Consider the following 24,819-nt stretch of genomic DNA (forward strand, 5'->3'; position numbering starts at 1 on the left):
GTTTTGCCTGCCTAAGGAAAAGTCATCTCAGATGGAGGATCGCAGGAATCGTGGGAGAGAGGGGTCCTTTCATCGGATTGGCTGGCCCAGCACTGTTTCAGCCGTGGAATGGCCAAATGGGGGAGGCAGCTTGAAGGATGAGGTCTCCAGGACTCTACACAAATCCAAATCTTATTATGGGATATATCATCTACTGTTAAATTCTGCTCTGTACTTCTAAAATTTATATTTTTTATTTCTTACTATATTGAGAAATTGTTCTGTTCTGTGTACTGTATTGTATTGTATTGACCCCCTTCTTTTGACACCCACTGCATGCCCAGCCTACCTGGAAAGGGGTCTCTCTTTGAACTGCCTTTCCCAAGGTTTCTTCTATTTTTCCCTACAAGGTTTTTTTGGGAGTTTTTCCTTGTCTTCTTAGAGAGTCAAGGCTGGGGGTCTGTCAAGAGGCAGGGCCTGTTAAAGCCCATTGCGGCACTTCCTGTGTGATTTTGGGCTATACAAAAATAAACTGTATTGTATTGTATTGTATTTCCCACCAAGCAATCTGATTGGTCAGTTTGGCATTGGTTTGATTAGTCAGTTTGATTTTGGTGATGCGATCAAAAGTAGAAGTGCCAGGCAAGAGAGGAGAGGTTGAGACACATGAGGAGGCCAAGTAAAGACATAAGGGGCACACTGAGAGTCGCCTTCAAAAATGGGAAGTATTCTTAAGAATAGGAATGATGTTTTTATAACGGGTAATGGGGACTCATCTGCCATCAATGGTTGTCAAAAAGCAAACAGGAGGCGAGCAAGGCACCTCTAAATGACAGAGTCTGAGAAGCTAGCTTTACTGAAATATGCTCAAGAGAGGAACGCAAGCAAGAGGGGTTCATACTCACAAGGATTCCATGGGAAGGCTTATGAGAAGGCTGAAGGTACACATAAGGCAAGAGATATCAAATATCAGATATTTGAACATTTATTTTATTACCTGTTACAAGTAACGTGGTTAATCATGATAAAACAAAACCAAGGTGTCTTATTTCATATTACTACCGGCCTTGTTTGCTAAATGATGCATTCCCCTGTGATATCACTGATTTTGTCCTAGAGTAGATAAAGAATTTCAGCATAGTAAGGAATATTCTAGAAGCTGATGGCCATCATGGTATGAGGTTTAGAAACGTACAAACAATATGGCAAACTACTTTGATCTGTTTAATTGTTCAGTAGGCTGTGAAGTAGTATCTGACTTTTGGAAACATAGGTGATTGCATTTAGTGTCCAAAAGCAAAAGACTAAAATAAATTATTTTCATTCTGTTTCAGATTGTCCTAAAAACGCTTTGGCTTTGAGGATACCCTGTTAGTCATGATATACAAACTTTTTCAATAACTGGAGCAAGACCAAAATATAATTATGACTTTGTTTACATATTTAATACCATTTATTAGGAATATTTAATGCATTTCAATAAATCTGCACCCTGAGAAGTTGGTAGAACTTGAGAGAGATTAGGATCATATTATGTAATATCTATTCAGTGTTCTAAGCACATTGATACTGCAAAAGGTGTTATAATAGGACAAATCTTCATTTTAAGGCATATTCTTGCATAAATATAAAAATAGATGTACCTCATAAAGTGTCAACAAAAATAAAACATTGGAGTATCTACTTTAAAATTCCACTTTGTAAATGGCTGACTTTTTATGTATGTAAAAAAAATCTCATGAGATGCCAGAAAAGCACACTGGCATAATATTACAGGTCTGCATAATACATAATTCTGTGCGCCACTGCTATTATAACAAATACTGTATTACATCTTTACCACTTCTCATCGCCACATGCAATAAAATGTCAGTCTTGGTTTAAGTAAATATTAAATCATGTCCTATTAAAAAACATGTTGCTTTTAGCACATTATGTCTTTTAGCAGTCTAATGTAATTCCTGGAAAATATTAGTGCTAATAACATAAACATAATATTGTCAGAGTCATTTCACACTGCTTAACAAGCAATTCACACCAACGTAGTACATTTTGGTTACTGTCAATCTCATCTGTGCTGTGCTGGCAATAGTTAATAATGCAGAAATTGTAATACTTCAGGAGGCGGTTTGGGTTCTTGTCGCGTTTCATCTGCCCTGAAGCTCTATAGCTCTGTTGGTTTTGCTTTCCCTATTTAATAAACACTGTCAGATCTTTCTTCTCATTTGCATGGCTTTTGAACAGAAATTCTACTCATTAATCATTCCATTGGCAGAATATCTGCACCTCCTTCACAGGGGAGGTCAGCTTGCCATTCCTGGTCGCTCACTCACTTGTCACAAATACTCTTACTTTTTTTAATGAAGCTTTTTAACCTAGTCCTCTGTGATTCTTACTCTCTTTTTGGCACAATGCATACATTTCCTTCAGCATCTGTTCTTATTGACCAGATCTACAACCAGTGGCTGACGCAGAGGTCCCTCACCAAAGGGGTGACAATTCTTGCTAACACAAATCTCCAGAACATCTGTTCACTATCATCTGTCAAATAAAATTATTATTTTTTTTAATTTTATTTATTAATTGTAATCATTCCATACAAATAGATCAATTTATAACAAAAAAAAATTGAAGACAAATCAAACCCCACCCCTGAGAAGGAGAGCTTAGTCAAAGGAGAATTGCTTAGGGCTTTTTAATAAGGCAACAATAAACAGAAGAAAGGAAGATATATATATAGGTAAATAATAAAATGGAGAAGGGAATTAAATGCGGTAATAGTTATTTCTCTTATTCTAAAATAATATTGATTAGATCCTGCCAGGTTTTAAAAAAAATTCTGTACAGATCCTCTAACTGAGAATTTGATTTTTTCCAATTTCAAATAATATAAAAACATCGGTTTCCCACTGACTTATCAGAGGAGAGTTAGGATTCTTCCAATTTAACAAAATAAATCTGCGTGCCAAAAGTGTAGTGAATGCAATCACCATTTGCTTGTCCTTCTCCACTTCAAGTCCATCTGGAAGAACACCAAACACAGCTATTAATGGGTTAGGAGGGATTGTGATACCAAGGCTGTCTGAAAGGCAATTAAAAATTTTGGTCCAAAATGATGTTAGTTTGGTGCATGCCCAAAACATGTGACCCAGTGAGGCAGGAGCTTGGTTTCAGCGTTTGCAGGTTTGATCTTGCCCTGGAAACATTTTGGACAGTTTTAAGCGAGACAGATGAGCTCGATATATAATTTTTAGTTGTATAATTCTATGCTTTGCGCATATGGAGATCGAGTGAATTCTCTGCATTGCTACCTTCCACTCCTTTTCTGATATATTAATTAAGAGATCTTCTTCCCAATGTCCTCTGTCAAATAAAATTGCTTAGGCAAGAACATGTAAGTAGTGTTTTTCCTAATCATCCTGAAATTCAACTAATATTAGTATGCTGTGGTATGGCCAGCCATGCACAGCTAGTTTATGCTTGGCATGAGTTGTTATATCTCGTAGACAATCTGAATTGGTTATGCATGTGCTAATGTGACAGTGTGGAGTGGACATAACCTTTTAATGTGTACTTTGGACTGTGGGTACTCTATTTTTCCCCTTATCTCAAAATCATAAGACTAAAATGACCCAATGTAAGTAAGCATGGTGTTGTGTTTGAGTTTATCCTACAATTAACACTAGATTCGTCACACATTTTTTCAGCACTAAAACCTCCATGGCTACATTAAGTGGCTTTTGAATCATTTTGTTCTCACTAATTGCCCATCAGCTTTGCAATCTGATAACACATTCCAACTGTCCTACTGTGCAGTAAACCAGATCAGTATTAATTAGTAAAAAGCAAAACAACATGTTGGCACAAAAACAATGCATCATGTAAAAATAATTCTACTTCAGAATTCAGTTTCAGTGCATTTTCCGATTTTCCACTCTTTCTTTCTACTGGGTGTAAGAGCAACCTGCAGGGTTTCTGTTATACAAGCAGCTTTCCAAAGTTGTTCTCCAACTCACATAAAACCACTTCAGCATTTAACTGTAAAAAAACAAACAACACTTTTCAATCAGCTTGAAGGATAAGATACTATGTTAAGTCAAAACTATATTTTTCTATATAAAGTAAATGGTTTATAAAATTACAGTACTATTGATATATTTCATGGATTATATATGTAAAGGGCAGGCTAGACAATGAGCCGAGCATAATACTGACCCCATTACCAGTCCACTATCAGTTTTGTAGACTGAGCGGCTCGTGCACCAAAGATGGGTGCGTTGTATTCACTTTTCTTTTGCTGCTTCTGTGTTCTCCATTGCCTCTGCACATTATCAGTGTCTGTCTCCTTGACCAGGTTTTGTGTCCTTTTATAGTAGGCTTGCAGATCCTGTCTCACTTTGTTTAGAGTTCGACACAGAACAGATGGTATTTTTTGGGCAAGCAGTAAAGTCAGTGCTTAAATTTAAATAAAATAACTCTAGGTTCTCCCTGTAATGTCAGCTTCTTCGTCCTTCATCATATGAACTGTGTAAGGGTATGTGAATTGGGGGAGAACTGAGCTTCCACTGATATATAAATAAACTATTTCTAATAGCAGGGGGCTGAGTGGGGAGTTGGGTTCCCCTTGGAGGACTGAGCACTGGCAGAGCTTTCTTAACTGCATTATAGGCCCCTGGGGAAAGTAGTACGCTTGGGCCCCTGTTTTGATAGCAAAACAGAAACATACATTGGCATCAGAAACATCGTGGGCCCCTATGCTCCTGGGGCATCCGGCCAGTGCCCATTGTGCTCATACTTTAAACATGGCCTTGAGCATGGGGGTTGGACAGGCATCCTGTAGGGTGAATCTTTGCCAGGACTAGACACCACACTAAAAGATATTAGGACAGGCAACTTGACTGTATGTAAGCAGGAATTCTTACTCGTCAGGGAGGCGATTGCATTGGAAGGACCTGGGGAGACAACAGCATAAAGGTCCTGCTTCCCACAATATGCTAAGGTCAGGCCCCCTTCAGATACCCACAGGGCATGATGAGATTTGGAGTCTTGGAGTATAGTTCTGCTGGAGTCTGTGGATGCCAGCAAGGGGGTGCTGCAGAAAGATACAACAGCTGACCGCCTCAGCAGCTGAGATTGACACAGCTCATCTTGATGTGACAACATCAACTTTGTGCCATGCCGCATGCTCACTAGCACAATGGACTCTGGCTGTTGTAGTATTGCAGGTGGAGGTTCAAGGCCAGATCACCTCCATCAACAAAGGCAATCATCACAATCAATAACCACTTTGACACACTCCGCTCCACCGCCAGGCATATTTTGGTGATGTACTTGTTATCGGAGATTCCATTGCACACAACCTCAGTATTTTATGCCCTAAAAAGAAATCATTTTCTTCTTGTTTTCCAGGTGCACAAGTATAAGACATTACAAGGAGTGCACCGATAAAGCACAGGAAAAAGGCTGTTGTTGAAAATCGTACTCCATGCAGGCATAAATGACATTCGATATCAACAGTCAGAAGTTCTAAAGATGGACTTCGCAGCACTAATTCAGGTCACGAATAAGAGGAACCTGGCTGCGAGATTTATTATTTCAGGTCCTTTACTGCTAGTTAGAAGGATGAATGAAGCCTACAGTCGACAAATGTCCTTGAACAACTGCTTAAGAGGTTTCTGCAAAAAACAAAACATCTACTTCATGGACAACTGGGATCGCTTCTGGGAAAGACTGTGGTCCTTTAAACAAAATGGACTGTATACTAACAGATTTGGCACCCTGGTCCTCTCCGCCAGCATCTCAAAAATAATCTGTCTTTCCTGACTATGTAATTTTAGTTCTGATTTTTTTCTATAATACTGTTTTAGGATGTGATAATTCTGTATTGAGTTCACCTTTAGATGTGCATTGTATTAGCACTATACCAACCACTTAAACTAAAAAACTCAGACAAAGCACTATAAATGTGAATAATTTAATTACCATTCCACCTACAGATGGTCACTTTATTAGAACTATAACAACAAATCACAGATTAAAGAAAAAATCCACACAAAGTGGCATGAACTTGAATAACTTAATTACAATTTCAAACTGTCGTAACGCTTTGATTCAGCTCTGCTCTTTCAAAGTGAAACTTGGCTCAGCACAGATGGTGTGGAGTATTGAAGCAACACCTCAGAATTACAGCTTTGCCCATTTGGTTCACCAAGGCAAAAAAGTGTATATTCTCAAGCTGATTAAACATTAAAAATGCCGGTTTTGTTACTTTCACATCTTCCAAGTACTGTACATTTTTGTTGTTACTCAAGGAGTCTCTTAGTCTCTTGTATAGACCGTTTATATACCTCCAAAAAAATGCATCTTTAATTGGGGAATTCTCAATATCTATAATAATAAGAAACCATGATAGGTTTCTAATTGTAGGCAATTTCAAATTTCATGTGGATAACCAAGGTGATCTGAAAGCAAGCGAATTCGTGAACTTACTGCACTCTTTAGATCTGAGTCAGCATGTCAGTCAGCCCATTCATAAGGGAAAGAACTCAATGGATTTAGTGATTTCAAAAGGATTAAAAGTTGGCATGAGTCAGGTTGTGGATATTGGCATATCGGACCAATTTTGCATATTATCCATCCATCCATTTTCCAACCCGCTGAATCCGAATACAGGGGGTCTGCTGGAGCCAATCCCAGCCAAAACAGGAACAAATCCCAGGCAGGGCGCCAACACACCGCAAGACACACACACACCAAGCACACACTAGGGCCAATTTAGAATCGCCAATCAACCTAACCTGCATGTCTTTGGACTGTTGGAGGAAACCGGAGCACCCGGAGCAAACCCACGCAGACACAGGGAGAACATGCAAACTCCACGCATGGAGGACCCGGGAAGCGAACCCGGGTCTCCTTACTGCGAGGCAGCAGCGCTACCACTGCGACACCGTGCCACCCATTTTGCATATTATTTAATGTAGAAATACTGATGACTGATACTGTTAAAAAAGTTATTTTGATACAGCTGAAGATTCAGTGTTTGCTAATTTTACAAACAATCAGTTGGATTGCATTGCTTATCTCGATAATGCTAATAGTGTAAATTTATATGCTAAGGTGAGAGCTGCAGTTGAAATAGTGACTCCTGAAAGACAGTTAAGAAATCATCCAGCACTATTATACTGAGGAAGACACAAAGAGTGTCTGATTTAAAGAGAACATGCTGGAGAGTTTAGCGTAAATGGATAAAAACAAAACTGATAGTCCACTATGAAATACCGAATGAAAAAATAAGCAAATGTAATAATGCGTCCACCTTGAGAGGCAGTTTTATCTCTCTAAAATTATAAATGATAATGCTAGTAATCCAAGAGTTTTATTTACAACTACTGATCATCTTTTAAACCCAACTTACCCAATGGAATGCCTCATAAAAACTACTAATTAAACTTGTGAGAATTTTGCTATAATTTTAAAACACAAAATAAATGATATTAGAAATAATATAGTACATTCTCATAAAGCTAATTCAATCGAATCCCACCTTGCCCTTTTCCATGAGTTACATTTTTTCACTGGAATACATTGACCTGAACTACGCAGAAAAATTTCTCAACTGAAACCCTCCACCTATGTCCTTGACCCAGTATCATCAGGTTCTATTAAAGAAATCTCTGATGTCCTTATTAATATTGTCCTTGACATAGTGAACTCATCATTAGATACGGGGGTCTTCCCTGACTGTCTAAAGACTATCTATCTATCTATCTATCTATCTATCTATCTATCTATCTATCTATCTATCTATCTATCTATCTATCTATCTATCTATCTATCTATCTATCTATCTATCTATCTATCTATCTATCTATCTATCTAAATAATGTTTTCAGTCTGGTGTTGCTGTAAATATCGCTGATAGGGGATTTTAGATGCAATGCTTTTAAAAAGAAATACAAAATTTTAAACCAGAACATATGATCTGTTGTGGTGCACACCTGTTCACTGTTTTCACAGTTTGGAACTAGTCCCGGAAACATTTAGGCTGTTTTAATTCTCTTAATGAGATCTTCTGGAATGAATTACTACCAATATCTTTATCAAAACTGTCCAGTATCACTTCAGGCACAGAACTAATTTTTAGAAAGTTTTCAGCTTGTACATATAAAAATATTATTTTGCTGGGAGATTATATTTATGAGGTAGCATATCAAGATACATAGAGGTTGCCTATATACACTGTACATCTCTAAAGGACCTATGCCTAGTTACTCCATTAAGTTCAATAATTAATCGCTTAAATAAGACTATTATATATAGATATTATAAATAGGTGAAGCTGAAAGAGCATCAATGCCATAAAATATGGTCAACAGTAATGTCATGAGCAATGAACCAAAGGTCTGATGTTAAATTGACGCTGACGACACTGCTATCGTGGGCTGCATCAGGAGTGGGCAGAAGGAGGAGTATAGGAACCTCATCAAGGACTTTGTTAAATGGTGCGACTTAAACCACCTACACCTGAACACCAGCAAAACCAAGGAGCTAGTGGTGGATTTTAGGAGGCTCAGACCCCTCATGGACCCTGTGATCATCAGAGGTGACTGTTTGCAGAGGGTGCAGACCTATAAATACCTGGGAGTGCAGCTGGATGATAAATTAGACTGGACTGCCAATACTGATTCTCTGTGCAAGAGAGGACAGAGCCGGCTATACTTCCTTAGAAGACTGGCGTCCTTCAACATCTGCAAAAAGATGCTGCAGATATTCTACCAGACGGTTGTGGCAAGCGCCCTCTTCTACGCGGTGGTGTGCTGGGGAGGCAGCATTAAGAAGAAGGACGCCTCACTCCTGGACAAACTGGTGAGGAAGGCAAGCTCTGTTGTAGGCATGGAGCTGGACAGTTTGACATCTGTGGCAGAGCGATGGGCACTGAGCAGGCTCCTATCAATTATGGAGAATCCACTACATCCACTAAACAGTATCATCTCCAGACAGTGGAGCAGCTTCAGCGATAGACTGCTGTCACTGTCCTGCTCCACTGACAGACTGAGGAGATCGTTCCTCCCCCAAACTATGCGACTCTTCAATTCCACACGGGGGGGGGGTAAACGTTAACATTATAAAAAAATTATTGCCTGTATTACCTGCATTGTTATCACTCTTTAATTTAATATTGTTTTTTGTATCAGTATGCTGCTGCTGGAGTATGTGAATTTCCCCTTGGGATTAATAATCTATCTATCTATCTATCTATCTATCTATCTATCTATCTATCTATCTATCTATCTATCTATCTATCTATCTATCTATCTATCTATCTATCTATCTATCTAATTGGGATCGACTGGAGAACAAAACAATGTGCATCAATAAGATTTTGGGCATTGTTTCATTTCCAAGCTAAGCCATTTGACTTCTGCTGTCTTTACATGTCACAGTGCACATATATTTACAACCAAGTAGCAGACCATAAGATTAGGTAGAGCCATGCTACCTTCATCTTTAAGCCTCTGTAAAAGTGTTTTATTTTTTAAAGAATTTTAAGTATACAGAAGTTACAAATAAGTCCAAGTTTTTTTTTTTTAACCTTTGCTAGTTTATATAGAGATTGTCTAAACAAGATATAGAAACTTTAGGAAGATATTTATTTTAAAATGTTAATTATCCCAGGTAGGTTGGAGGGATGACCATCTGTTAGCATCTTGTTTCATACTTACTTTCACATCGACAAATTTAAGTTTAGGAAGATCATTAGGTTTCCTTGTAGCAGTTAATCCAAAATAATCACTTTTGTTCTTAAACAATAGTGGAGCAGTGATCAAGTTTAAACAGGCATGTGAAAGAATTCAATTCGAAGCAAACCCTGTTATTCAAGTTTTAAATCTGGAGTTCATATGAAATTTACCAAAAAAAAATATATACAGTATATATTATGAATGACAATGATGAGGTTGGATTAGAAATAAAGAATACTCTGTAATCAGACTAAAAATGTACAATAAACAGTTTTATATTTCAGCCAGGGTTGATCCCCTGACTAGTGGTCACAATTCTTTCCAAGTCTTTTTGTCAATTTTTGGTTATTTCATTTATATTACTAGTGTTACCAGTGTTAATTATTTGCATTATTTTGTGCTTCTTATTAGTTTTGTATGTTATTTACTTTCTATATTTCTATGTATCTTTTTCTATGCACCATTTGTTTTGTGGATGACACCCTTAGAGGAAGGATCATCTGCCCTTCACCATCAACAGACTGCCTTTAACCCTACAGTGCCTGAGGAAAACACAGTCCATTGTAGATTATTGAATGGACTGGTATTGCTGACTTTTCTAGTGTTTATTGCCTTGTTTTTGATTTATTATTTATTATTATTATTTAACAGCTTTTTTTAAAATTTGTACCAGTGGGAAACTTTGGGTGAATCGTTTTGGGAAGGGTGGTGGGCAATGAGCATTTTGTGTGAGTTATCCGACAGTTTTGTATTTTTACATGACTGACATAACAGTTGATCTCTCTAATTGAATGTCAATTTTCTTTTGATATGTTTATGGTGGTAAAATTTTATTGACACTTTCTCAATGTTCGTATTAACAATGGCATGATGTATAAATTACTAGTGAAGTGCTTAAATTCTGTTTGTAGTGACAGCGTTTCTTTTGTAAAAAGCATTATTGAATTATGTATATTTGAGATTGACTACTGAAATCTCACAGATCAACTCTGAAACCCATCTAGTCTGATTTATCCCATTAGAAATGTCTTGAATATTTCCTAGTGTACCTGCAGATATTTCTAGAGACATATTTCTCTCTAAAAACAGATTGATTTGTGTGGAGATGAAATGTATAAATGCATTATTCACTAGGATTAAAGAGTTAAGTTTCCACAGGAAAGTTCTAGTGGGGCATAATGATTTGAGGTCTGTTAAAAGGGGAGTGTGGTTGGGAATAATCAACGTATCATATTTATAAGAATGTGTGTGGGTAGTAAGCTATGACTAATATAAAAAAGTAATTCATACATGAAAAAGTGTAATATACTGAAAAAGTAAAAAGGAACGTTGTCTTAAATGTGAGTATACAAATGTCAATGTGTCCAACACATTGTGATCCTTGATAAACTGTGAGCTAACCATCACTTTTCTACATGTTGTGGTTTCTGTTGGTTTAGTCTATCAAGGTCAGGGTATATAACACAGTGAATTATATATTAACCTGGGACAAATTTGATTCCCACAAATTCCCCATGACCATAATATATTAGTCCTGACTAGTCCTGACATATAGCAATAAAATCGATACTTCATTGTCAACTAAGATGTCCAATTTAGCATCAATGTCAGTCAGATCTAATGACCTCTTGAGCACAGCCATCAGCAATGATACTTTCTGTGGAGAGAATGCCAACCTCATTGAGAGGTTTACTTACCTCGACAGTGGCATTCATGTCTCTGGTGACTCTTCCTATGAAGTCAGTAGACAGATTGAGAGAGCATGGGGTTCATGAGGTGTGCAACTGCATTTACCCAGGGATAATGTAGAGTCAATAATTAACATAGATAGATAGATAGATAGATAGATAGATAGATAGATAGATAGATAGATAGATAGATAGATAGATAGATAGATAGATAGATAGATAGATAGATAGATAGATAGATAGATAGATAGATAGATAGATAGATAGATAGATACTTTATTAATCCCAAGGGGAAATTCACAAACATAACTGCGTGTCTTAGGCGTGGGGCACAAAACCATAACTACAGATGAAGCCTATATAAGTACCACCTAGGAACTATATTAAGTTCAACCAAGGAACTACATAAAGGAGTTTAACTATCATCTACTGTGCCACCTACTGGGTAAGAGTGCTTCCCATTTTGATACATTATATCTGTAGTTATTTATAAGTTAAGGATAAACATCCTAATACTGTAGCTTTATTTTGTATAATAGCAGATAACTGGTATTATACTGGTAGCTGATTTTTTTCCTTTGCCTGCACTCTAACGTTATACACTAATTCCAAAATAATGGTTTACTTCTAAACATAATTGCTTAGTAAGAAGAAATGGGCAGTGCTATAAACAATTAATTAGGGTGCAGTTAGAAAATGTACAAGGCTACAGTAAGAGCTACATGTAAACATGTAACTATAGCATAGCACTCAGAATGTTCAAAACATGTACTATAAAAAAATGCCAAAGTATTTATTATCCAAAATTAGTTAATAACAAACATGCAGCAAAAGCAAAGCCCACCCAATACTCAGATGTCAAAATGTAAATGAAGAACAGATTTTCATCTGAAACTCATAACTAAAATTTTAAACCACACAATGTCCCTACATATTTTGCTTGCAAGAATAATTAAATGATTATGTAAATGAAAAATAGAAAACATTACCACATCTCTTTGAGTCTTGTGGCAAAACAGAGGAATCCTACAACTAATCCCGTACTCACAATAACTGATTTACTGCATTAATTACATTTAAAGTATATGAGTAAGTTTGCACAAAAGGAGTAAACACAACACAAAAGGGTGTAATGACAAAAAATTTCTTTGGCTAGGCCATTCTGTATCTTCCTAAGTTATTTTTTCCTGTTTACTAGGCTACAGTTATCTTGTCTACAGCTGCAAGAAATTAAAAAAAAAATTAACCAGCTCTGTTCTACCTCCCATCCATCCTTTATCAGCTCTACTGGACAGGAAAGCTATTGGCTTTGCTCTTCTCCCAACTACAAGTGCCTGTTTGAAGAGGTGGAAGCCCTTATATTCCTAATCCTGGGATATCCTGCCTACTGGGCCTTTGTTCTCACATTTGTTGGACTCCTACAAATACTAAAGTTCTCAGGAGCCTTAACTGTTGCAGCTGGATAATGCATCTGCTGTCAAGCATCATTGCGATTATAACTCTGGTAGAGTTTATCCTTTGTCAAGAACTTCTTGACTTGCCATGCACGCATTGTAAGGATATCCTGTCCAAGATGTGTACTGCTCCACAGCTGCCACTGCTCTCTGGTACCATCTCAAGGTCATCCATAACTGGCTGTGGTTGGAAGTTAAAGATAAAAATTCAGAGAGTCAGAAAAAAATTAGTAGTATTGATAACACCTTCTTTACTGGCCATTTTCTTATTAAATTTTGCAGGCAATGGAAAATACCCATCTCTTTCTACTAAACCAAAGAAATCACCAGGCTGTCCTTGTCCATCATGTTTATGGGCAGTGTGATATACCTGCCTGCATGAGAAGCAAACAGTAAATAACCAAAGGCAAAATATAAACTGTAAATGAAAGGATATATAAATGTGAAACAATTCAGGTGAAAGGTGCATTTCATTCTTCCCAGGTCACAGATCTCCTTTAGGCTTTGAAGTAGGCATGTACAACTCTCATTTGACATCTGCTAGAAACCAATTTTTGCCTTAATATATGGTGACGTAAAACCTTAATTGAATATTAGACAAACCAAATAATTACAACCCATTTTTAAGAAAGGCTTCAAATCTTGTTACTTTTCTTAAGGCAAGGGTAATTAAGAGTGAAATTGAATTTACCTTGATGAAATTATATCACATATCCTCCTTAATTACAGTGGGAAAAATGTGATTAAAAATTATGAGCAAGAAATTCAAAACTTCACATTTATTAGTACGCACTGTATGGAGAGAGAATTTAAAATAATAAAAAAGTGCTTTAATCACCATGGTCTGGAATCATATCATTTCTTGGAACAAACTGCCTTCATAACTTAAAGTTAATGATAGAGTGAGACATTCTACGAGTCATTTCTAAAGTGAAATGAGCAAATGCACCGCATAGTACCATTCACACCAGCAGTTCTAAAGGTTCCGTGTCTGACCAAGTACTTTTTAAATATGCACATGTATTATGTTTAGCATTTTTTTAATCATATGATATGCAAGTGTCTTTTACTCTGAAATTTCTCTGAACCTTCCTCAGACATGCATCAGTAAAATATTGCAGTCCCCTAATTGTAATCTGATAATGCTGACAGTCTTGTCCCATTTTCAGTTAGCCTATCTTTAGCCAGTGACTTCGGTTCTTTTCTACTCAGACTTTGGAGTGGCCTCCCTAAACGTATTAGGTCTGTTGACCTTTAAAAGTCAAATTAAAATTCAGAAAGCTTCTAAATTACAATAATTTTAATTCTCTCTTCCAATTTCATACAAGCAGTCTTCTAATTTATTTCTGATTATATTTAAAGTAGTCTTACACAGGACAGAAATAAGGCTTATGTGCCAATAATTACTGTGATCGATTTCCTTTTCCTTTTTGTGAAAAAAAAAAGAAATATTTCTACAAAATTATATGCCCACCACCACTCCCCCAGAAAAAGAAAACAAAGCAAAAACCAATAAACATAATTCATATGTTCTAAAGAAGAGCATAGCAAGTTAATTGATAGTAACAATTTGACATTTAACTCCTCTATACAGTTATGCAGTGTCCCAACTTGCTTTAAACAAATATTGTCCCATTTCTGAAGAATGATAGGATTAATGGGCTTAATGATTAAAGATCATTTGTAGCCACGAAAAAAATGTAATGTTTGATGCTGGCCAAGCTCTGATCTATCACTGATTTTTTTTGGACCATTTCCAATTTTTTACTAAGCAAGTCATATCTCCACCACATTCCTAAACTGCTTTGTTTCTTCTGTCAGGATCTTCAGTTCTGCTTTTAATTCTATTGCTCCAGAATTACTTCAGAGGAAGCTAATCAAGCTAGCTGTTCTCTCCAGTTATTTGTCAGAGAATTGCCAACTTCCTGTCAGCAACGAAGGTGTAGGTGGTCCTCTGGTCCCTGGTCCTCTTAACTCTCCAACTCTAGGTCCATCAGTACAGATGCTCCCTGGGCAGTGCTCTTTTGCCTTACTTTTTTGTAGTTTATATTAATGACTGCACCTCCTCAAATAATTCCACCAAAATTGTGAAATGTGCTAAAGATATGAGAGTTGTGGGTCTCATGTCAAATGATGATGTGATCTGCTATCAAAGAAAAGTGGACTGCCTTGTAGCATAACAATCTAAAACCTAGCATATAACACTAATGGTGGAAGATAATTTTAACTCAGCCATCACTGACAGTGCTCTGACCTCCTGTATCACTGTCTGTTTCCTTTGACCTCCTCTCCCTCTCTAATGGAAAAATAATCTTGAAATGAATGGACAGCACTGCACAGAGTGCATCATTATACAATACTTTATTCCATGTTTTGCATGAAAAGTAGCATGCAAATAATAGAATAAACACTAACATAACCTTTGTAGCACACTGGTCCATTGTCGACTTACCTCTTTTCATGTAATCTACAAAGTCGATGACAACCTCTATGTTACAGAGGGAAATGTTTCTTGGCTTTGGTGGATTGTTCACAGATGCAGTAGTACACCAGTTTTTCACCATACAATGAATACAGCATGTATTTTCTCCTTCAACTACTGTATGCTGATATCAGGTCTAACAAAACAAAACACATGCAGGGGCCATAGTTTCTAGGTTGACTATTTTTTAAGGCTACTGTGCATGAAAATAAATGACTTGGATGTCACACTTCATTTTGGGCTATTTGTCTTAAAATTGTGCAAGAGTCTGTAATGACCAAAACTGATGGTATTTGTATTTCTGTTCCCTCTTCACCTAGAAACTTCATCTTTTTCTTTCTAACCTATAAAGTGAAATGTCATAAAACTTCTTTTTTTAGTTTGTCATTTCTACAAATAGCTACACTTCATTAAAATAATAACCTTCCAGTCACTGCTCCTACTACCCAGTTATTCATAAAATTTGGACTTTCAGTAGCGATCCATCAATTAAGGCTTGTAAAACGTTCAACTGAAAAAGAAAATCACAAATGGGTGTCCAGTACCGGAATGCACAGGTGGGAGAGCCGCAGTTCATAAAGTATTTTTGTAGTAACTGTACAATTGTCAGGAGATGTTTTTTTAAACATATTGAAGTAGGAGAAAGAGAAAAAGATACCCTAGAAGGAATGGGAAGGTAATCTCAACCTAAAGCAATGGGTTGCCTCTGTGTTGGGAGGCAAAACAAAATTCAGCTGTAAACACTGCAACATCCAAATGCAAGCACATTTAAGTGACCTTAAGGGTCCATGTGGAACATAAAGCCCATTCTGTGGTGGCAGCAAGAGGTGTTTATATGGAACTGGAAATATGGTTAGTAAAGTTGAACAGAAAGACAGAGAATTGAGAGTTTCACCCTATGTGGCCTGGCATACACTCATCAATGATGCAGATGAATTGGGAGAAATTTTACATGATGAATTTGATGTTTTTAAATTGCACAGAACAAAGTACACATTTAATGAATTCTGTTTTATTTTAAAGAATAACAGCTCTTGAAAGATATTGCAGATTCTCCATTTTTCCTGAATTTTGACGAATCCACAGATTTTGCAGTAACAATACTGCTTTGTCTAAGCATGAAATATAGATCCAAGATTCACAGGGGGTTTGTCAGCACATATTTTGACATCTTACAGCTTTCTCACCCCAATGCAAACAATATTATTTAAGTACTGATTCTCGTTTGGAACTGAATGGCTTGAAAATTAAAAAATCTTGTAGGGACTGTGAGACAGTATCGTGCGTTCAGTATTTACTATTTTAAAGAAGACAATTTGAGCTTCTAAGATATATATATCATACTCATGATATAATTGGGAAAAAGCCAATGGAATGACTGCTTAGCAAATTAGAGTATTTGATTAAAGAGATCTGTAACAAGTTTTAACACTCTGCCAAATGCCAGTATGAATTCAAAGATTTGTATCAAACTTTAAATGATGGCGACTGTCCCCTCAAGCTGATCTCACTCTGTTCTTCATGCTGGTTAGTGGTCTCAGAGTGTGTCACCTGAATTCTGGAACAATATGATGCATTCACGCTACATTTAAATCTGCCATCAAATTCAGAATATTGCTTTGCAGCACACATGTTGCTTGAAATTATTAGTGATGAGATAAGTTTATTTACACTTTGTCAAGCCTACTTTAAGAAAAATTAAAACTGTGAACAAAAGCTTTGAGTTAAAATAGATGATTTTTTGGGATCTTAAGAGATTGTATTTTTTCAGCACACAAAAGAGAGTAATAAAGCCCAGTGTTAGGCGAATAAATAATGACTACCTAATCACCATATACTGTACCTGAAACTAAGCAGGCATTTCCCTGTCATTGCATGATCTAGACTTTGAATTGCATTTTTGAATTTGCATTTCAGCTCAATCTGAATTGTATTAAATTGTCTTCTACCAAAAATGATTTAATGGTTAGACGTTTTGAATTTGTAAAATAACTGTTTTTGCGTTATCAGATGTGACTGCCTGAGTCTACAGAAATGGAGAGGAAGGTGGAGATTTTGCATCCAAAGGTACTTATGTTCTTTGACAAAACAAGACAGAGTGAGTTTCACCTTCAGTTTTTTCTCTGTCTTGGTTCATCATCATTTGGAATCTCAGGGGTGGGGAATTTCTTCAACAGTGAAACACCAAAGAACTTGTTGCTTCAAATTGAAGCATTTACAGATACTACAGGAAACCGTTGCTTTCAAGAATTGGCAATCAGTGCAAACTGATCACTCTGCCTATATCCAGTTCATAAATTGAAGAGAGTTTCTCACAAGTTCATTTTCTTAAAAATGGTACCAGGCACTGAACAGGAATTAAGTTATTTTCCGTTGTCACAAAAGCAGACCATAGATATAAAAAGGTTTGGGGCAGCCATCTATATATTGTTCCTTAGCTGCAAATGGGTTTTAAATTGATCGAGATGATCACAGGTTCGAGTCCACAACAGAACAGGAAAAGATGGTGGCTTTAAAGCCTGGGACCGGAAGTGACATCATTGGGACCGGAAACTGAAGTGACTTCCTCTGGACCAGAAGTGACATCATTGGGACCCGAACCGGAAGTGATGTCTTTTGTCTCAGAAATGACACCATCCATGCCGCCAGGACCGGAAGTGACATCTTTACTGGTGCCGGAAACTGAAGTGATGTCATCACTAATGCCGGGACCTGGCGAGATTTCCTGTGGAATGCAGAAGCCTTTCAGATGTCTCCCAATCGCACATGTGTGACACCATCTTATGACCATTCATTCATGGCTAGGGAAATGTATAATGACCTCTGCAACATACCAGCTACTCCATAAGTTGCTGGGGAGGTTTGACAGTTGTAATAAGAAATCACAGAACCAGAAAAATTTTTGGGGATCCACCATGTGTACTTGGAAAAGAACTGGGAATGCTGCAAACAAATTTTGCACAAAGAACTGAGTTGTCTCTCTAGACGGAATCCAATACAGGACGGAGGTAGTACAAAGGGAGCGGGGTTTTATAGCAGGCAGGGAAGAAGAAGCAGATCTGTAGAGCTGCCCCCGGAAGTGAGGTCAGTGTTGGAAGTGGATGGGAAGTCTGACGAGCCACACCCGCAAATGGGGACTGTGGAGGAACTAGAAGTGAGTTTAAGCCAGTTTTCCTTTTCTAGATCTGTAGAGGAAGGAGAAAAAGCATTAGAGCACACTGCCAACCCCTGATCTGGTATATCAGCACATTTAGTCAAGCCCATCGACTGCCTCCCAAGCGCACATGTGTGAAACAGTACAATGTACTACTAAGTTGAAAATAATGGCATCTAAACTCATCTAGTTCAAGTCTGATTAAGAAGTTTACTGCTCTGCAGATAAAACCTGCACAATATTTGGTAGGCTATCTTTTTATATTTGAAATCAACATATACAACAAATCAATAATTATTAAATAATAATACATTGGTAGCATATTTGATATTAAAAGCTGGTTTCTGTATGCACAAAATGTGCTCTGTTTCATCATATTGCACGGTTTTAGTAGAGTCACAAATTTAAAAGTATTATTTTGTTTAACCTGAAAGAAAAAAAATGCAAGATACACAACCAAATAGGCGTATATCCTTTGTCACTGTTTTCCTTTATAAATGATGAAGTGTTTATTTTGCATTGCCAGAAAGATTGTGCTTGTTGCAATACTAGCAAAAGTATACTGTAAGCATAATGGTATTTTTTGTATTACTTCTCTATTAAATATTCTGAGATGTCTACAATTTTATATAGTGACCTATATGTAATGTACAGTTTCAAAGTGTCTTATGGACAGAGAAATACTTTTACTTAAATGTTTATCTAGTTGAAGCAGTGGCAGATTATATGACTATTTGGAATACTATATTCAGTATGTGATAGGGAATGAACCTGTAGCAGTCTGGTTTTCTGTAACTCCTTATCCATTATGCCTTTCTGCCTGTCCATTATTTGCCTTACTACTTGTCTTACAATGTGAGTCAGACAAACCCAGCAACCAATATATTTGTGCAATTTAAATTAATGGTAGTCATTTTAAAAAGGCAAAGAAACATTTAGTTACAGTGTTTGTATTCAGTTATGTACATAGTCAACATATGGCATCAATTACTCCATAACAGTTTTGTGTACTATGACCACTTGTTTACCAAATTATTTCATTGTAATTGTATCTGCTTTTATATGCAATTTTATTTGTTTATGCTTAGGGCACTTTTTCCTAGAAGTATGACACAATGATCAAATTGTTTAACTATTATAAAATTCCATCATCGAAGTTTTCACTCTCTCCCTTGCTACTTTAGTTTAATAACCTCAAAACTCCTTATTATTAGCTGTTTTGTGGAAACTCTCTCTCTTTCTCTCTATAAGAGTTGGGGTTTGGAGTGGTCTTTGCTTGAAAAGGGTACTTTTGAAATACTGTGCTAGATTTTGTAGAACTGAATGGGATTTTAACTGTTATTGGCCTATAAATATGGACCTGTCAAATCTAACACCCCTGGCAGGAATTCCTGCTAATTTCACCTGACTCAGTCTAATGGGGCTAAATCCAAAGAGGGTCTCTGTGGGTTATATGGGGCTATATTTCATGTACCACCCTGTAAAATCAAACATAAGGTATCATAAACTTTATAATTTAAAAAGAAAAAATATCAAACATTAACTATTATTTATTTTCTGCATATGCATAACATATTTTTCTAGTATTCTCATTACCAAGTCTTTTCTTGCTATTTCTCTTCTGTCAATTTATTAATCCTGATTTAACTTGTACTTCAGTTATTTACCTTGATTACTCCTGACTGGGCCATTTTAATATTGTTTTGTAATCTTGTTCACTTCATAGACACTAATGATTAGTTTAGGAAAGGCAGATTGATTTTTCAGTTGCTAACTACATTTGAGTCTGACAGAGGGGAATAATAGTTTGCATTCAAAAGAATTAAAAGCTTGGCAATTTTTGATAATCTGATATCGATTACCATCACCAGCAGCTGGATCACAAAATCAATCCAGTCATCTTTTACTATTTCCTAAGAGCACAAGGAGTGCTTTTGAAAGAACATTGTGTTTTTGGGCTCTAATACTTATGGTAGATTCCATAGATTCCAATTCATTCCATGTTATCTTTTTAACTGGTGAGCTCCCAGATTATGTTGCTTCCAAGGAAAAGAAATATAATGCACATCTTCCAAGTACAATTATTGGAAAAAGAGAGCACAACCTCCTTCAATTCTGTGATTTTATTAATCAAGGTCTAAATCACAACATTCTTGTCATCAGTAATGACTGTAAACAGAGAAATCTACTCTCAGGTGAAAATAAAATGTAACATTTTTTATTATGTTGTTTTTTTCCCAGGAAGTAAGCAGTTGTTTAAAACACAAACTTTCAGCAACGAGTGAAGGAAAACAATGGAAGATGTATGGGCAAACAGACAGATAGACAGATTGCTACACTTTACTTGAGTATGAACTATCATGTATGGACAACACAGTTACTACTTTATGAAAAACAATTCATCATATGATCTTGTCATCTCCATCTTGGAAAGTCTTTACTACATAGAAAAGTATAAATATAAAATCCAGAAAATGTCCTTATAAAACTCATAGTGTAAACAAATCTGGCATAGCATTCTAGTGCAGAGCTAAAAATCTGATTTGGTAGATCTGCCACAGAATTTAGCAAGTAAAGTAAAACAATATATATAATTCTTTGCAAAATGTCATTCACATCTACAGCATCTACTAATACCTGTACATCTCTTTCATATTTAAGATACTTATTTTCAGTATTAAGTAGCATTAAGAGGATTGTAGATGAAAAAGGCAGCATAGTGACAGGACTCATTAATGCCCTAGAAGACTGTTGAAAGAAGGCACTGGCATTGACTGTATTTGTAAGGCCAAAGAAAGAAAAAAAGTCACTTCTAGGGGGCATTACACCTTCACGCCTTGTATCTGTGTCCTAGGTGCCATAGAAGGGAAATATTTAGATGTACCTACACAAAGATGAGAAACTAGTTGCCTTGGTAGAGAATGCCGTTGCTAAGGTGGCATGTACTGTATATCAGCAGTAGGCAGAGATGGAAGAAAAAGTGTTGCCACAAAGGGTTGGAAGAAGGTCGAAACGTCTTCTGATCTGATCCACAGAGGCACTGGGTACAATACAATAAGAGGTCAGACTTTCTTGCAGTTTTAGAGTGAGAATTGAATGAGAGTGATTCACTAACTGCCAGCTTAAGAGATGTTCATACATTGTTGCTCATACGTAGGAGTGGGATCATGTAGCTCATTACAGACTCAGAGGTGCATAAAAAACATGAACTGCTATAGGAAATTCTGACCGGTTGTTACTGGAGCAAAAGAGATGAAAGGATGAATGAAGCAACCCTTTAGCTAGGGCTTAACAGAAGAAATGCAGAGCTTTAGGAAATGGTTTGTAGATGGGAGGAAGTAAAAAAAGAGTGCTTTTTAAGGATTCTCTGTGATGAGCAAATAGATTAGCCATCATACCTGTTAAGACAGAGATACGAACATGGGAAGAAAGGTGTAGAGTGGCTAAGAGTTCAGTCTTTAAAATAACTGCCAATTTCCTTTGGCTTACGACTACAAAGATGTCTAGAAGAATCAGCTATAATTTTATTTTTTTCTGCAGTGATCCTGTAGATCTTTAAGGCCTTGTAGGTCAAAGTGGGCATTGCCCATTCTTCTAGGCTTTAGTGGCACACCAGGTCTGTTAAGACAGCAGATTTAACAGAAATGCAGATATCCATTTGCACCAAACTACCACTTACATTCCAACATCTTTGTACTTCATCTGATAACAAAGGTGTAATTCAGAGTTGAAGAGGCCTCTTATCAGAAACTCTTTCAGGCTAGAAGGTGCAATATAGACGTCCAAGAACAAAGACCTATAATTCAATGAATGTCAGATGTGCTTTGAGGCATTCATTTTAAATATTAAAACAGATTCCAACACAATTATAATACTAGTCTATAGACCACCAGGGCCATATTCATGACTGAATTTAGCAATCTTTTATCTGATTTGGCTATAAATTATGATCATGTAGTACTGATGGGGGATTTTAATGTACACATTGATGTGGAAACTGACACTTTTAGCACATGTTTCACTTATTTGTTAAATTTAGTAGGATTTTGTCAAATTGTCAAAGGTTCAACTCATAATCATAACCACACATTAGATTTAATTATAACTTACAAAGTTGAAATTCAAAATTTAAATATTACTCCATTAAATGAAGTTATTTCTGATCACTACTTAATTACATTTGATTTAGTCCTGCCCTTGCCAATGCAGTCACAGATTAAAACAAAGACAGTGCGACATCCAGGTTGTAATTCTGCTTCACAATTTATAGATACTTTGAGCAAGTCGAGGGTAATTGTGGAAAACCATTTAGATCAGTCAACATCAAATGTAAACGTGGAAAACAATTTAGATCAGCTAACATCACATTATAATGTGACCTTGAGAGATGCTCTAGACGCAGTGGCTCCCCTTAAAACAAAAGTGATCAAATCACATAGAAACTCTCCCTGGTTTAATGAAAACACTCAAGCTCTTAAATTAGAGTGTCGAAAACTGAAGCGCATATGGAGAACAACAAAGCTACATGTCTTTCAAATTGCATGGACAGAGAGTGTTAAAAAATATAAAAAAGCTCTCTTTAAAGCTCGCTCAGAATACTATTCTACAATAATAGATAGCAATAATAAAAATCCTTGGATACTGTTTAGAACAGTGGCTAAATTAACAAATGGGAATTCAGATTTACAGTGTAATATACCAACAAATATTAGCAGTACAGACCTTTATGAACTTCTTCAATGAGAAAATTAAAAATATAAGATCCCAGATCTCAGCATCACAGTACAAACCTCATACTACCTTAGCAGACCCCGTCTCACATTGCATTCAGCACTTTAGTAATTTTAATCCTGTAACTGAGCAGGAAGTCTTTACTTTAATTTCTAAAATGAAACCCACTACTTGTTCCCTAGATCTAGTGCCAACAAGACTAGTAAAAAGTGCAATGGATGTTCTTGCAGCGCCTATTCTAAACATTATCAATAGTTCATTATTGCATGGCACAGTACATGATGCACTAAAAGTGTCAGTCATTAAACCATTACTTAAAAAGTCAGACCTAAACCCACACATACTAAATAATTATAGGCCTATTTCAAATTTACCCTTTCTCTCTAAAATACTAGAAAAAGTAGTCGCCAATCAGCTTCAGTCACACCTTACACATTACAAGTTATCTGAGAAATTCTAGTCTGGTTTCTGCACTGGTCATAGTACAGAAACGGCACTAACACGGGTTGTAAATGACATTCTGATATCCTCTGATGAAGGAAACTTCACTGTAATTATGTTGTTGGACTTAAGTGCAGCATTTGACACCATTGACCATTCTATTTTACTACACAGGCTAGAAAATGATGTCGGCCTTACAGGCACTGTGCTCGCTTGGTTTAGTTCTTATTTATCAAATTGATTCCAATATGTACAGAAATATGTTGACAGTACTCCATCACTATACACAGAAGTGAGATACACTGTCCCGCAGGGCTCAGTACTCGGACCTTTACTGTTTTCACTTTACATGCTTCCACTGGGATCTATCATTAGGAAATATAATGTTAATTTTCACTCGTATGCAGATGACACCCAGTTATACCTTTCATTTAGATCAAATGAAGTTTCTCCGATGTTGTCTTTAAGACGCGATTTAAGGTGGGACGGATTTACGAGTTTTTTCGTAGGCTCTGGTAATTCTAGTGTTAATTAGTTGTGTTAGTGAATTAAAGGAGTGGATGGATGAGAACTACCTATCTTTAAACACCGATAAAACAGAGATGTTAATTGTTGGAGGGAATTATGCTGATCACAACAATATTTTGTCATCATTTAGCTCATTTGGAATCACCATTAATTTTACTGAATCAGCTCTCAGTCTAGGAGTTATCTTTGACTCTAGCATGAAATTTAAAGCGCACATTACAAAGTTGTCCAAATCATGTTTCTTCCATCTTAAATATGTTGGGAAATTAAGGTGTTTGCTAAATAAGCAGGATTCTTACAAATTAATTCATGCATTTATTTCTAGTAGGATTGACTACTGCAATGCTGTGTTCACTGGATGTTCAAACTATTCTTTAGCCTCCAGTTAATCCAAAATGCTGCTGCAAGAATTATTACAAGAGCAAGAAAATACGAACACATAACTCCAGTTCTTAAATCTTTACACTGGCTCCTGGTTAAGTTGAGGGCAGATTTCAAAATCCTCCTTTTAACATATAAAGCATTAAATGGCCAAGGTTCGGCTAACTTGTCTGAACTTATCATGACTTACAAACCAGACCGCACATTAAGATGTCAAGATGCCGACCTGCTAATGATTCCA

Source organism: Erpetoichthys calabaricus, chromosome 14, assembly GCF_900747795.2.
Source record: "Erpetoichthys calabaricus chromosome 14, fErpCal1.3, whole genome shotgun sequence".
In the NCBI taxonomy this organism is placed as follows: domain Eukaryota; kingdom Metazoa; phylum Chordata; class Cladistia; order Polypteriformes; family Polypteridae; genus Erpetoichthys; species Erpetoichthys calabaricus.